The 14271-nt window shown below is 49.2% G+C and overlaps 1 protein-coding gene across 1 annotated transcript in view; it reads right to left on the bottom strand.

Moving 5' to 3' along the window:
- Window positions 1-14271, bottom strand: part of tna (tonalli) — a 60995-nt gene that overhangs the window by 8998 nt on the left and 37726 nt on the right. The window lies entirely within an intron of this gene.

The raw sequence follows: 14271 nt of genomic DNA, 5'->3' as shown, positions 1-14271 counted from the left end.
TTTCTTTCGATTTGCGCGAACAATCAGGAAATATTTGGGGCGTGTGATGCGCGTTGAGAGAAAGCACACAAGGCAGCGCGACTGACTGTGGAGATCGTGACTCTTCACCGCCGCGTCGAGTGCGGAGATACGATTTGTGTTACTAATAATTCGGCCGCCTCCTCTCTCGCGCGCGCGAGTTGTTATTACTATTATTATTGTGCATTTCTAAAGAGCAGTTAGTTTCGAATTCAAAAGTCTGAGCGCTGCGCAGCTCTGGCGCGCGAGCGAGCGAGCGTCACTCGCGGCCGCTATTTATTTATTTACGCCAAATTGCGCCAGCTCGAAATTCCTTCTCCCTCAACCCGCCGCGCCGCGCACAGCCGGATCGCGTTAACAGCACTTTTAACCTTATTGCTCGCGCGTTAATAGCGGCCGGCATTGTGATTGCTGATTGGCTTGCTGGAGATTTCGAGCAGGATCTTGCCAAGGGCCGACACTGCTCTGTGAAATTGGACAATTTGTTGCCGTGCTTTTCGCACAATTGTTGCTTTGGATTTGAACTCGTTGACGTAAATCCGACTTGGAGGAGGCTCTGTGCTTCTTGGAATGAGGCACAAGTAGAAAATTAATCTATGACACGACTTTGTGCGGATTCACAACCATGATGGGCGGTTAAAATGGAAAATTTTTGTCTTATTGGACAGCTCTCAGGTATCAGCCCCTTTCCTGCGACAAAACTCCATCTCTAAATTCAAAGATTGAAATTCTACTAAAACGAAAAAACCGTGAACAATCTGGTGAATATTTTCCCACCGGAGAGGTTAATTTGTGCTCCTCTGGATTGCAAAAAAAGAAATCGTCAGTTTGCATCAGGAATTATGCTCAAAATAATCAGCCGAGGGCAAAATTTTTACAAGCTTGCAGCCCACACGTTCAACCAGCAGTTCTGCAACGTCCTGCGCGCGGCTTGAAAGCCGATTCTTTCGCGCTTGACAAGCGCGCGATGCGGTGGTGCTGGTCTGGTAATTTCATAAGCGGCTCGTCGGCGGGTTGACAAGAAACACGATAATTGCCTTTAACACTCACACACACGCGCATATGCATATTCATCAGGTGCCGTTTGAGCCGGCCGGTCGCGGGCAGCGCTTCTTTCGTTTTTATCAATCGCCGGCTGAGTGACCCTTCCTCCGATCGCGTGAGAAAAAAGTCGCCCGTCGGCTGGCGGGCCGGAAGTGAGCGGCCTTCTAATATAGAAACAATACGGTCCGCGCCCTCATGAGCCGCAGAGACAAAACAAACAAATAATAATAATAATCTAGCCATATATACAAGCACAGACGAATTTAGGCGTTTCGATGGGAATCCTCGGCGATTGTAACTGTAAAAACGGGAGAGAAGAAAAGAAAGACGCCGAGCTGAGCAAGCGAGAGAGCAGGGCTCATTACGCTCGCTACTCAAATAAGCACTTTTTTCGCATAAAGCGGAGGGGGCTTTAATTAATAACGGAGCAGATCAGTCAGAGTTGCACTGTCTGACTGAGAGAGAGAGACCTTGCGTAAAAATCGGCCGCTACGTACACGCGCGGCGGGCGCACTAACTGCAAAATAACACAATGCATAATGAGAGACCGAGTGCAGTCACTCACTCAGCCACTCTTGAAGCGAAATATTAATAACAAAAAGCCACTTCCTCCTCCGCGCCACGCAAATTCGACCGTGAATTCCTTCCAGCTGTAAAAAGGAGCGTATTCGCGGTCAAAAATTATATCGTTCCGCGATCCGACTTTGAAATTTATTATGAAGAGGCGCAATGCTTATTCCAGAAGCAACTTTTTGTCAAAACGGAATCAATTTTACCGCTTAGCGTACCAAATATTTCTATATAAATTTTATAAAGGAGATGTTGCTTTAAAAAAATGCGAATTGGAAAGCTTTTTCCTTATTTCCATAAGCACGCACCGACCGACTCAATCAAAGGGGAAAGAATTGTTAAATTTGTCCATAAAGCTGCTCCGAACACACAAAATCAGGATCAGAACTGGTGAAGCCCTGAACAGTTAGCGGCAATGCAAAAATTGGTTCGAACCCGTCCGAGTGGCAGATGCAGCAGGCGCCTTGGCAGCCCATCGGAGCAAACATGCGTTCAGCCGCGTGACCGAAAAGTGTATCGCGCACAGGTCGCTCCATGTGCTATTACGTTACGCGGCGTCAGCCATTGGACCCTTCATTTCATTTCCTCTGTTTGGTGGGCATTTCCACTGTGCACGTTTCGAGAATGACGTGAGCGCTGCCGCCTAATGGCTTTTCCCGATACACCGAGAGATTCGGATTGTTTGCAAATTCGAGTCGAATTCCTGCCGATGGGTTTCCACGTTGCTGCGAGATGTGCTGTTCGTTCTCTGCGTCTGGGCGCAGCAATAAAGCAAGCGTCGTGTCCCGCGCATTGAAAAATCACGACTTACGCGTGATGAGCATCGAGAATGAGGTCACGAAGGTTACCAGAGCCGCAACAGCATCATTTTTGCGCCGGCTCTCGCCTGATAGCGTTTCCCAGATAACGACGGCGTTCATACTCGGCGTCGGCGAACAATTAATCTTGTTCGCCGCCTGCATAACCGGCCGAATTTTTCATTCTCTCGCCGCGCAGACGATTCCCATGAACGCTCTCTCAGCCACGCAGCCAGTGACGGATTGATGGACGCTCACACATACGCCTTGACTTTGATCTTTCGCGAAAAAGTGAAATACACTGCTCGAACCCATTGATTTCCTTCTTGGGTTTAATGACTCTTCACTCCGGCTCAAAAACAGACAAAAACAATCGTTTTAAAAGCCATCAAAAGTATCTTCCTATTTCGTGATTAGCGGCTTCAAATACATTTTTATCGTAGTTAAAAAATGGCTTAATTCAATAGTCTTATCAGTGTCTGCATACGCCGTCGTTTATTGCATTTGAATGGAAGTGTTTGTTTTAACAAATAAATAAAAATTGTAGGCCACGACAAGCGTGTCTTGTGAATACGCATGTCTTGCAAGAAAAATGAGAAAATGTCGATTTAATTTTCGGTCAACCATGAAAAATTAACTGGAAATTTTGAAAATAACAGTTTTCATTATTTTAAGGACACAAAGTTGTTAAGCGGCTGTGATTTCATGCATTTTAATGAAGAAAATATAGTGTTTCTGTAAAAAAATCCTGCTATTTTTGCTTGTCTCTGAAAAAAAATATTTTGTAAATATATAGTTTGTTTAAAACCCTAACTGTTGTTCAAATGAATTAGAAAATTGAGGCATTTGTCACGGTAGCAGTTTCGTCTCTTCCTATGGCATGGAAGAATGAGTTTAGAGCAAATGCACGGAAAGAATGTAAACCATGTCGCAGTTTAGAATTTTCTCCTTACGCCCGCGATTGCATATGAATGAAATTCAAAACGATTAAAGGTTATCTACGGGCCGATTTTGAGGTTGTGAACTTGAAAAGGAGAGAGAGAGAGAGAGAGAGAGAGAGAGAGAGAGAGAGAGAGAGAGAGAGAGAGAGAGAGAGAGAGAGAGAGAGGCCGCGAGCCGCGTGCATGCAGCTGTGCAGAGCGGGAGACGAACGCGCTGCTCGGAATAACAATAATAATTGCAGACGCGAGTGCATCGGGTTGGCGACGTGTGTGTAGTATACGAATCTATTTGCGTTGAAGGTGAATGAGTTGCTTGCACGAGCGACCTAGATCGCGTGGCAGGCCGACGCGGCCGATTCGGCGGCCGAAAGCGGACTTTAACTCACTCACTCACTCACACGTACGTGGAAGTGAAAAGTCTATAAATAAGCGCGGAGAGCGGCGATGATCGCCCTCGCACGCATTTATTCCTTGCTCCAAATAGACCGTTTTTACGCTGATCCCGCGGCGGATGAGCTCACTGCCTGCTAAATAAAGCAGCCGCGCAGCCGAAATATTGAACCCCCCGAGCTCCACTGGCGCGCGCCGTCCGCACTCTCGGCACAATCCGAGCCCAAGCGAAGCTGGGAATCGCTCGGCTGTTGCAAAACAAACGGCATTTTAATAAAAGAAGCACCACTTGGCAGACGCACCGACCAAATCTAAATTTAAAAAGTCATTGCCTGCATCGCGCCGAATGAGTGTGTGTGTGTGTGTTTGTGTGTGCGTGCGTACGCCGCGCTTGTGCGTCGCGAGAAATAAAGAGCAGTAAATTACGGCTAACCGCTGCTTGCTCGCTCGCTCGCAGCCAAGAGTGAATATTAATTTTGCAAGATTTGAAATGAGTAATTTGTCCAGAATGATCTCGATGCCTTGAATTGGCAATCAGTACAATTATCGGAATTTTATCAGTGGGTGTCATCCCAACAATCAGCAAAAAGAGCCTTCTAGCGAAATATCAGCCGACTGGTTTTTACGGCCTATTGCCAAATCGGCGTTAATCAATGCTGCTGAATGAAAGGCGGCCGTCCGACCTTTATGCAACCACAAATGCCACACGTAAATGAGCGAATTCGACCCAAAAGCAGTGCAACAATGCGCCTGCCCGAGGATCCACAGATTTCGACAGAGCAAACAGCGCCAAAAACAAATAGTCGCGGACTGCGGCGTGCAAATTCGGCTGCCGCACGCACGGGGCGAGGCTGACGGGTGCCCGGCGCAATAAAAAAGTGCGAGATTGAGCTGCCTGAGCAAACCGATAAGGCCGCCGCCTCTTGATAAGAAGGTGTTTATTGTTGTGACAGCAGCCGCGGCTACGGCGGCGGCAGCAGCAGCAGCAGCCGCCTCACCTTGGGGGCGATATTCTGTTTAATTGTGACGTAATTGGGGCAAAGTTAAGTGCGCGCGGGGCTGACGTCACTTTTACCGTGCGTGTGTGTGCATACATCAACCGTTGCCGTTTTCGCGCGACACACAGTTTCGATCCGATTTATTCTCGCTGCAAATTATCGGCCATTCCATTGTTGTGCGGGGGCAACAATGAGTTAGTGCCACACACACCCTCGCAGCCAGACGCATATTTCATACGACGGCGGCGGCAACAGTTATGCGCTCGGCTGCAGACCTCCCAGTGAAAGTTGAAAAGTACACAGCACAGACACACATATTATATTGTGCGTCGGTTTGCGCCATATTTATGTGCTTTGATGGATATCTATCTATCTCTCAGCGCCGAACGGCCAATCTGCGTGCACGATTTTTTGCCACAACTTGGCTAATTTATTGACTGACTGTCCAAGAAATTATTTTGTAATAGATTTCTGTATAGCTCGGAATTTTTAAGATCCTGCGGCGTGTGCAAAATTTGAATTATAAATCATCGAAAATAAAATGCAGCCAAGTGTGAATTACCGTAGCTTCCCGACGCGATATTAAAAACTCTTTCCCGGGGTCGTTTAGAATTTATAAAAGCTAACACATAATTTGACAGGATGTAAACAACTCCACTCGACCGGCAAAACTAGCGTTTTGCAAATTCGACGCGCGATACCCCTCCCCGTGAGCATGACATGTGACTGCGGCAAAAGCAGACGACTGCACGATATTGAAACGGGGAACTCGGCCCGTCCTATTTTCGTGCAATAACAATTTTGCGCAATTGCCACGCGTCAATTTGCATGGCGGAATCGGCTGCGCTGGAATGAGGTTTGACCTGCTACGCGGCCGCCGCCGCCGCCGCTGCTGCCGTCGCCGCCGCCGCAGCGAATAATGAGAGTCGAAAACAAATTTCTCCTGAAGTGCGTGCAGACCGAGTTAATTGGCCGAACGCGGCGGCGTGTCGTTGTCGTCGGCCGGCGAGTCGGCGATCGCGGAGCGCGTGCGACCTTGGCCTGATCAAGCAAGAATCGAGCGGCAATAATAAAAAATTCCTCGGTTTCTCCATCAGATTTGTGCGATTGTTGAGAGGAGCTGGCTGGCTGGCTGGCTGGCTCGGCAGGGCGGGCGGCGGGCAGGTGGGAGGCTGCGAGAAAAAGGCAGCTACGCACCTCCAATAAATATAAATGAGTAAATATGGTGCTCACTGCTTTTTGCATTTTTATTTCGCGTTCGCCGGCTCGCTCACTCGCTCGCTCTGCCTGCTTGGAGGTCTCTCGCGAAGGTTACTTGTTTATTATTTCTTCTTTTTATTCCCTCTTATTTACATGCTCGCGAGATGTGAGCGAGCGAGTCCCCCTCTCGGCCGGCGCAGATAAATATCGCCTCCTCACTTTTCTTTCTCGGCTAATCCCTGGCCGCTTTAATTTTATTGTTCCTTCTCGCCCGATCCGTTTTACGGCCATTCGTGGAAAATTGCAAGTGCTTTTCCGCAGCCTTCAAACAAATGTAATTTATAGCCAAGCGGAAAATTTTCCAGGCTTCAGCCGCGTCGAAAAGTGTTTTTTAATAATCCCGATGCGAGCACTGTACCGTATTTAATAAGAGAGAGAAAAATCGTAATGGACCGTGCTGCAGCTCCTTTTGTTCTTTCCGCCGCGGCGCGTACCTGCTTTTCTCGAGAAAAAAGGCCGATACCTCACAGCCAACCCCGACCGCGCAAGGATCACGCAGACCTGTTGATCCTTCTGGGAGAGGAATGCAAAGGATTGATGTCTAGACACAAATTAAAAGCCCGCCCCAGAGTGGAATCGGGCGCTCGCTTTTCCTCGTGCGCAAAACAAAACTCATATCGGCAGCTTGGGAAACAACGAGTGGGCCGTTCTTCACGCATTAATGCCGTTTTTTGTGAGCGCGGCACGGCGGCCAAGGACGGTCCCTTACGGCCGGGGTGGCAGGTGCAGCGGGAGGCGCGAATCTCGGCCCCGTCATGCGATCGCCGCGGCCGGCATTCCGAGACGCACGAAAGCCCGCGTTTCGCCGGATAAAAAAGTAAATAGACACAATTGGATCGCGCGCGCAGGGTCAATTACTCTCGGCGGCGCGCAGACACACGTGCTGCCGGTGCAAATTATGCCGCCGCGGCCGGTCCATCTGCCGGCGAGATGCAGATGCTGAATATTCGTCCACTGATATATTCACCACCGTGCGAACACAATGCGGGAGACCGACGGTGTGGGCACGGAGGAGAAAAAAAACGAGCAGCACCTGCCCTTGTCCTGCCGCCATGGGCGCGTGCAGCAGTGTTTAATAAGGTGGCATGGAAAAAGCAGAGACCCTCCCGCGGACGCAGCTGCTCGCCGACCCAGTTGGCTCAGGCGAAGGGTTGAAACAGTTGTTCAACGTGTGTCGATTTGAACGAGTTTTTCAATAGCAACATTTGCTATACACGTTGTCGAACTTAATGCTATCTTATCTGCCGAATTGAAGCTTCAAGTGCTCATTGAAAAACGCTGACTCGGATCAGTTGGCATGTATACGACTAAATCAAGTTATCTCAATCAATGTTCTATATAATTTGGTATAAAAAGTCAGCAGACGCGATTCACATAATATGTAGTTGACTGATAAAAGGCAACAATCGAACATTATTTGCATTGTTGGCTTCAACAAGTGGTCATTGGAGTAGATTTTTGAACAATTCGACTCGACCATGTGCTAGAATCAAATCAATGGAGGAGCAAGTTGCAAGAAAAATCAGATATTGTCGTCTAATTTTTCTTTGTTTTTCGAATATTTACGTCTTGACCATTTTTTCAATGCTTCATCTTGTTATCAATTTATTTTTCCAGCGGAGAAAACATCTTTACAGCCACTTTTTCCTTTTATTCCATTTTTCCACTTTTCATTGTCACCAGGGAAAATTTCCATCCAACGGTTTTATCGGTTTCAAGAGAGCTACGTGCTTGTTTGATGGGATTAAATGTTTGTCCCTTAAAAAGATAGGAAGCGTGGGAGAGTGTAAAAATACAAGCCAGGTAGAAAATCGAGGTGGATTGAGGATAGATAGCAACCTTTTTTTATTTACCAAATGTGTGTCCCAAAGTGAGAGGGTATGCAACCAGTGCGTCATTCGTATATTGGGGTTGCATACAGGAACAAAAGCAAGGCGCTCGCTTTGCGGCAAATTAGCAGGGTTGATCGAAGGATGGAGTGCATGCATATAGTGTGTGCAGTCGTGCTGCGTTTTCGAGTGCATGCATCCATTTATCCCCGTCGCCGGAGCTGCATGAGGGGTCATGAACACAACAAGTCCATTCGAGTCGTGCAAATAAAGAAGCGGCGGCGGCGGCGACGACGATGGAGCAGAAGAAGAAGAGATTCTCTCATTCCTCGGCGAGCAGTCTTGTTAAAGCTGAGGCTGCTCGAGTGATAAAAATCTGCTTCTCAGAATGGTCTGCGCTGCATAAGAAGCAGCAGCAGCCACTCATTTCAATATCATTACCCACGGCGAGCGCAAGACCAGCCGGCCATTTGTATTTTTGCTCAGATCTCGCTGCATACTTGTGTTGCGCACTCGCCGAGCTGTGTATCTCACGACCGCGCGTGTATACATTTACTCTTGCTTGGGCAATCGGCTCGGACGCGAACGCACTTCTGTGAAGTCGCCGAGATCGTCTGCGCGCTATTTGGAAGGGGTGAATCATCGCACGGACAATGAGAATCAAGAAAACTGCGCGATCGCCAGAATAACTTTTAATTAGAGGGAAATAGCGCCGCCGATGACTAAATATGCTCGATTCGCAGCGCGGAAATCGGAATTTTCCTTCACTGGAACTGGCTGGCCAAAATTCCGGAGGCACAGTACTTAGCAACCTGTTTGAATTTGTAAATCTCGCGGTTGATTGAGCCAACTACCGAATTCAGCCATAAACCAATGCCATGAGTGTTGACAACATCTGAGACGAGACCAAACCGCCAAGATCCAGTTCGGCTGTGTGCTCGGCAATATTTTTTAGCAAATTAACCACCGCAGGCAGAATTGATCAATGAACTCCAAGTAAAATGACACTGAGTGCAAAAACATTGCAAGTTGCGCCTAAAAGCTCGAGTGCTCGTCTGGTGTCGCTTTCAGACCGATTAATTAATTAGCAGTCAGTGATGATGAGTCAAGTGAAGGTCAGTCAATGGAGCGTTGCTGGCTTTGGCCGGTCGAGTGGTGCGGCGTGGTGTGGGTAGCTGCTCGTTTTCTCACTCGATCGCCGCACAATCAAACGTATATAAAGCTGCTGCTGCTTTTTATTTCAGCAGGATTGTGTGTGGCGTTTTTTTTCTCTCCGCGCGTTCGCTCGCTCGCAAGCTCGCTCTGTTGCCATATCAAACACCGAAAAATTACACACACGACTCGTTCCCGTCCGTCGTCCACGGGCACTGATTTTTAATTCCGATTCAAATCGACATAGAGAGCGCACCGAAAATTATGGATTTAATGAGGTGGGTGGGCGAGCTAGCAAGCGAGCGAGCACTCTCGGATTCCGCCCAGTAAGCACGGCCATTATTGTCCGTGGCCACTCAAGGAGCCTTCCTGTCTTCCACCCTTTCCTCGCAGCCCGCTTCCGGCGCCGAGCATGATTATTCATGCGCTAATAGAATTAATTAAACGAACAAAATACACAAATCGAGCTCCACGACGGAGAGCTACGAGTGTGTCTATGTATGGAAGCGTCGTCGGCAGCAGCGTGTCTGTGAGTGATGTAGCCGTGTACGTAGCTGCAATTATGGTAAATCAGCACTAATTGAATTGTTGCCATTATATCGGGCAATTCATCCAATCGAATTCGGATGCAGAATTGTTTATCGATTTATCTGTGAATCGTCGGTCGAGGGATGAATAATGAATCGAAATGAAGAGCCCTTGGTCGCCTCTCAATCATCATGTCGCCCCATACAATTTGCACCAACAACAAAGTGTCTGACTGAGATGAGCTGCGTAAATCGACACCGCGGGCATATATTAGCGAAGAGCGTGTGATCCACCAAGAGACTATGGTGCGGAGCGAGAGAGAGAGAGAGGAGATGAGATCACATTTGATCATTATTATTTCGAGGGAGATCCGGGGGAAAGAGCTGACTGACTATACGAGAAAGAGAGACGAGATTTACAAGAGAGTTCACCTTGCTTGCTTTAAAATAAAATAAAGAAGGAGCGGCACGGTTCTCGTTCGCTCGCTCGGTTCGTTTGGCCACGGCGGCGGCGGCAGCGGCGGGCGAGAACACTTGCTGATGAACAACAAGCAGATGAAATAATGTGTACTCTCGACAATAAAGCGGCGATATGGCTGCGCGCGGATGGGTCGCCGACACCGCTCAGGAATTCTTTCCACTCGACAGTGGGAGGGCATCACCTTCGCGCGCTCTGTCTTCTTCTCTCGTCGCTCGCTGCTTACCGACCTAAGCGCTCGATCCCAAAGCCAAACACACACACACACACATATCGAGTCCAACAGGTGGGCTTCTGCGACCGTCAGCAAAACAACGGCGTGACGCTCACAGTGCGAAAATGCCCACGGACGCACCCATCAAGATATTGTTTTTTTCTTCTCTCACGAGTTGATGATTTGCCTTTTTTATTTTGACTCTACTGATTGGAATTCGGTTCAAAGCTCCCGAGCGGCGAAGCGACGAATACTTTATTATTTTGAAGGACAGGCAATCGTTCTCATTTAGGAATGCATCCAGCGTCCTCGTAAATTAAAGACTGTCGGACAAGAAAATTAGTCGCTCTCTCAGTATGCTTATTAAAAAAGCATTCCGACTTGAAATGGAATAAAATTCCATCGGAACACGCGTTTAGACATATACGTGAAAAGGAGGTGCACCAAACTAACTGTTTCCAACTCAACAATGCAGCCGGAGATCTATTTAGGACAAAAGGCGCGCTTAATATGGTGATATTCGGCCGCGCGCGTAGTGCGTGATCCAGCGTAGGAGGCAGCTCAAAGGGCAAGGCACCCAGCCCCCCTCCCCTCCCACCGACGCCGGTCCATCGGCATCTCCGGTCGGTCGGTCGCACTCGCTCTCGGCAGGTACACAACCTGCTGAACTCGGCTGCTGCGTCAGTTTAAATGCCCGCTGCGCGCGACCGAATCGGAATTCGGCCCGAAAGGCGGCTGTAATTAATGCGGGCGAGGCGAGATTGAACAAAAACGCGCGCGCGAGTCGATCACAGAGGCATCCTTGATGGACTCGCGCCTCGAGCAAGGGAGGGGTATCAAGGTAACTAACTGTAGACGGCCGCGAGGACATTTTCGATAGGAAGCGAGTGCTCGCATCCCTCGGCCAGGGTGTGACCTCCTCTCGTGGGAAAAATTCTCGCGGCGGTGTCAAGGGTCAAGTTCGTGCGAACGTGAGGTTAATCGGCCGCCCTTCCCCTCTCCAGGGCTGCGGCGGTCCTTGCAAAGGTGTGAGGGGTTCGGCGGACCGACGAGCGGGCGGGCGGCTGGCCGGCAGGCAAAAACAAGTGTCTCCCCCGCGCGAATACCGAGCGGAGCCGTCGTGTGTATGTGCAGGAATTAGTATAGTATATTCAGTCAGTCAGTTCTTCTCGAGCGCTTTATTTGGCGTTGACCTTCGCACGGCCACTCCTCGCCTGCCTCGCGCTGCCCCTCCCCTACTTGATCGGGTGATGATGGGCAAAGCACCCATTTCACGCAGCGCGCAGTCAAACTCGACCAAACTGCGCTGAGATTTATGACTTTGGGAACAAAAGCGAGCGATCGGGCTGCCGCGCACGCAAATTATCAGGGTGATCACCCCCTCCCCTCGATATCTGCAGGGCGTCAGCCGGCCCGAGGGGCAGACGACCTTGGCGAGGGCGATCTTTTTCCTCGCGTCCATCTCGCAGAAAATTGCAGACACATAACTCACTGTTTTTTTTCTCTGCCCTCTGAGACTCGTCGAAGGAAGAAAGGGTACCTTCGGCCAACCTCTCCTTTTCGCTCTCGCGCGTTTCTTGCTCTCAAACAAGCAGATTAGCGTCGAATTTTTTTACCGCGAACCGACAGAATCCCGAACAATCATGCGGTGGCTTCCTTGCAGCCTCATTTTTTTGCAATCTGCAGGAAGCGATTGGCATTTTTATTTTTCGTGTAGGCAGCAAGGGCGCGGGTGGGCTGCTGTTATCGCACGTTGACGAAAATCGGTGGTGACGCGCTCGTCTCAATATTATTATCGTCTTGTTTTATTTGCCAGGCAGATAGCGGCGAACTAGCAAGCGCGAAGGGGCTTAATCGGCCGGCGTGAAAAGCGAAGCGCGGAGAAGAAACCTGAGTAGAAGCGGGCAGAAGAAGCGACAACACAGCAATTCCAATAACAATGCTCCCGAGAGCAGTTTGATTTTTTTGTGTTCGGTCACCCCCACCTAGTGGCTGCCGCAGAGGACAGCTCGCTCACTCGCTCGTTCGCTCTCAGGTGCCTGCCCGTTGGCTCGGCTCAGGTCCGGCTGCCGCCGCTGATGAATGGACCCGCGTGGCCCCAGACCATATTGAATATACATTTACTCGCTCGCCGCCGCCGCCGCCGCTTGAATTTCGATCTCGGCGGACTCGCAATAAAAATCTGAATAAATAACAATTTTATCAGCGCGAGCGGCTCTGCATCAAAAGAAAGCGTAGCACCTATTTTTATCTTGTTTGCTGCTGTTGATTTAATTGCAAAGCTCGGGCGGTGCAGCTTCAAAACGCCCTGTTTGGCGACTTTGATTTGCGTGGAAGTGATCTGCACATTTCGGCCAACGTTTGCAACCTACTAAAGCGGCGAGTGAATTCCAGCGCGAACGGGAACAAGCGAATTAATGTCAATGCACATCCTATTAATTCCAAAGTAAACAGGCAAGCGACCGTTACTTTATTATTATGATTATCGAGGAGAAATCATGGTGATCAGCGGCGGCAACAATGAATGCATCACGCTCGTCAAAAGTCGCCCGCGGGCCCCGATATGAATTTATTGCGCAGCTCCTTGCGCGTCTATTTTTATTTGTAAAAAGCTCAGCTGCTGCGAAACTCCAGTTATGAAAAGCGCCAAGTTTCTTCAGAGCGCTTGGCGAAATCAGCTGCGCCGGCGAGACGAGTCCGGAAGCGCCGGCCCGACCAATTTCCTCACTTTGTTCTAATTATGTTCATGTCGAGGAATAATCTGCCAAATCTTGAGCGCGCGCAAAAACTGTGTCGTGCAAGTGAACGTGCATAATCAAATCATTCCTTATTCGGGCTTTATTCAATTGTTTCGGCCCTGAGCTCTACTTGCTACCTTGCGTACGAATATTTAAAATTTCTTGCCTCACATGTACGCCTTTATTTCGAACCGGATTCCGGGATTTGCGCAATAAACGATTAGTTCGCTTCTCATTTTTTTTCTCTCTCAGCCCGACTTTGTGAGAACGAAATATCCGAGCGAGCATTATGGTTGCTGCTGGCAGAAATAAAGTTATCAGAGAAGGAAGCAGAGTCTGCGATCGATCTCTGCCAGGGTGCACTCGGGCCACTTTTGCAGCCGGCGAGATTCTGGCCGTCGATAAATCGCAGCATTGGCGATTTTCTGGCTGAGCGGGCGCGCGCACCTGATGAAGCGAGAATTCGGGCGTCAAATCGCGGAACAAACCATCACAAGTCTGACTAACTGTTCGCCGCCAAGCTCTCGAATTTACCGTAGTAGGTGCGCGATGCGATCGAAGTCGCGCGTAATTGTTAGCTGGCCCGGCTCATGAGAAAGGCTAAACACACTCAGAACAGAATTAGCCTTATCAGAATTGGCACATCTTCCGACGAGAGACGGCTTTTCGCCAGCAATCCCTTCGTTTTGCACAAGTCTTTCGTCACTCGGGAACCAACAAGCGCACCGAACAGCTCAGCAGCAACGGCAGGCCAATCTCAGCGCCGAGAAATGACATACCACCGGGCCTTATTGCGCTTTCTCATCACTCCGCATGCAAAATTGATGGTTGCGCCGACGAAGGGGCATCTTTTATATATGAGACGCCCGTCGGTCGATTTCACCCCTTCGCACCCCCGACGACCCAGCCAGCCAGCCAGCCACCCCACCTGGCTGAGAGCGAACGAAAATTCGTCCTTCCTTTTTCGACTGCGCAGCGCTGGGCCAAATGAATGGAGAAATAAAAAAGCCATTCACACTGTACTTGCTCGCACGCCCGCCACGCCGCATAATAGATTTTGATCGAGATAATTGATAGGCTGGTTAACGCCTCCCACTCAGCGCCGCGCGCATTGAATAAGTGCTCCTTTCTTCACTTTGTTAGCACACACGTGAACAAGATCTGCTGTTTCAACGACACTTTGCTCCACTTTGACGACCAGAGCCCAGGACTAGCCGGTGCAGGAGAACGAATTAAATAGAATTACGTAATTGTTTATAAAAATGAATGAAATATACTAAGGATTTAATAGTTTTTTAATGAAGACAGAAAATCG

Source organism: Cloeon dipterum, chromosome 3 (genome assembly GCF_949628265.1).
Source record: "Cloeon dipterum chromosome 3, ieCloDipt1.1, whole genome shotgun sequence".
In the NCBI taxonomy this organism is placed as follows: Eukaryota; Metazoa; Arthropoda; class Insecta; order Ephemeroptera; family Baetidae; genus Cloeon; species Cloeon dipterum.
The sequence above is the reverse complement of the archived record's forward strand: the minus strand, read 5'-3'. Positions and strand labels throughout refer to the sequence as shown.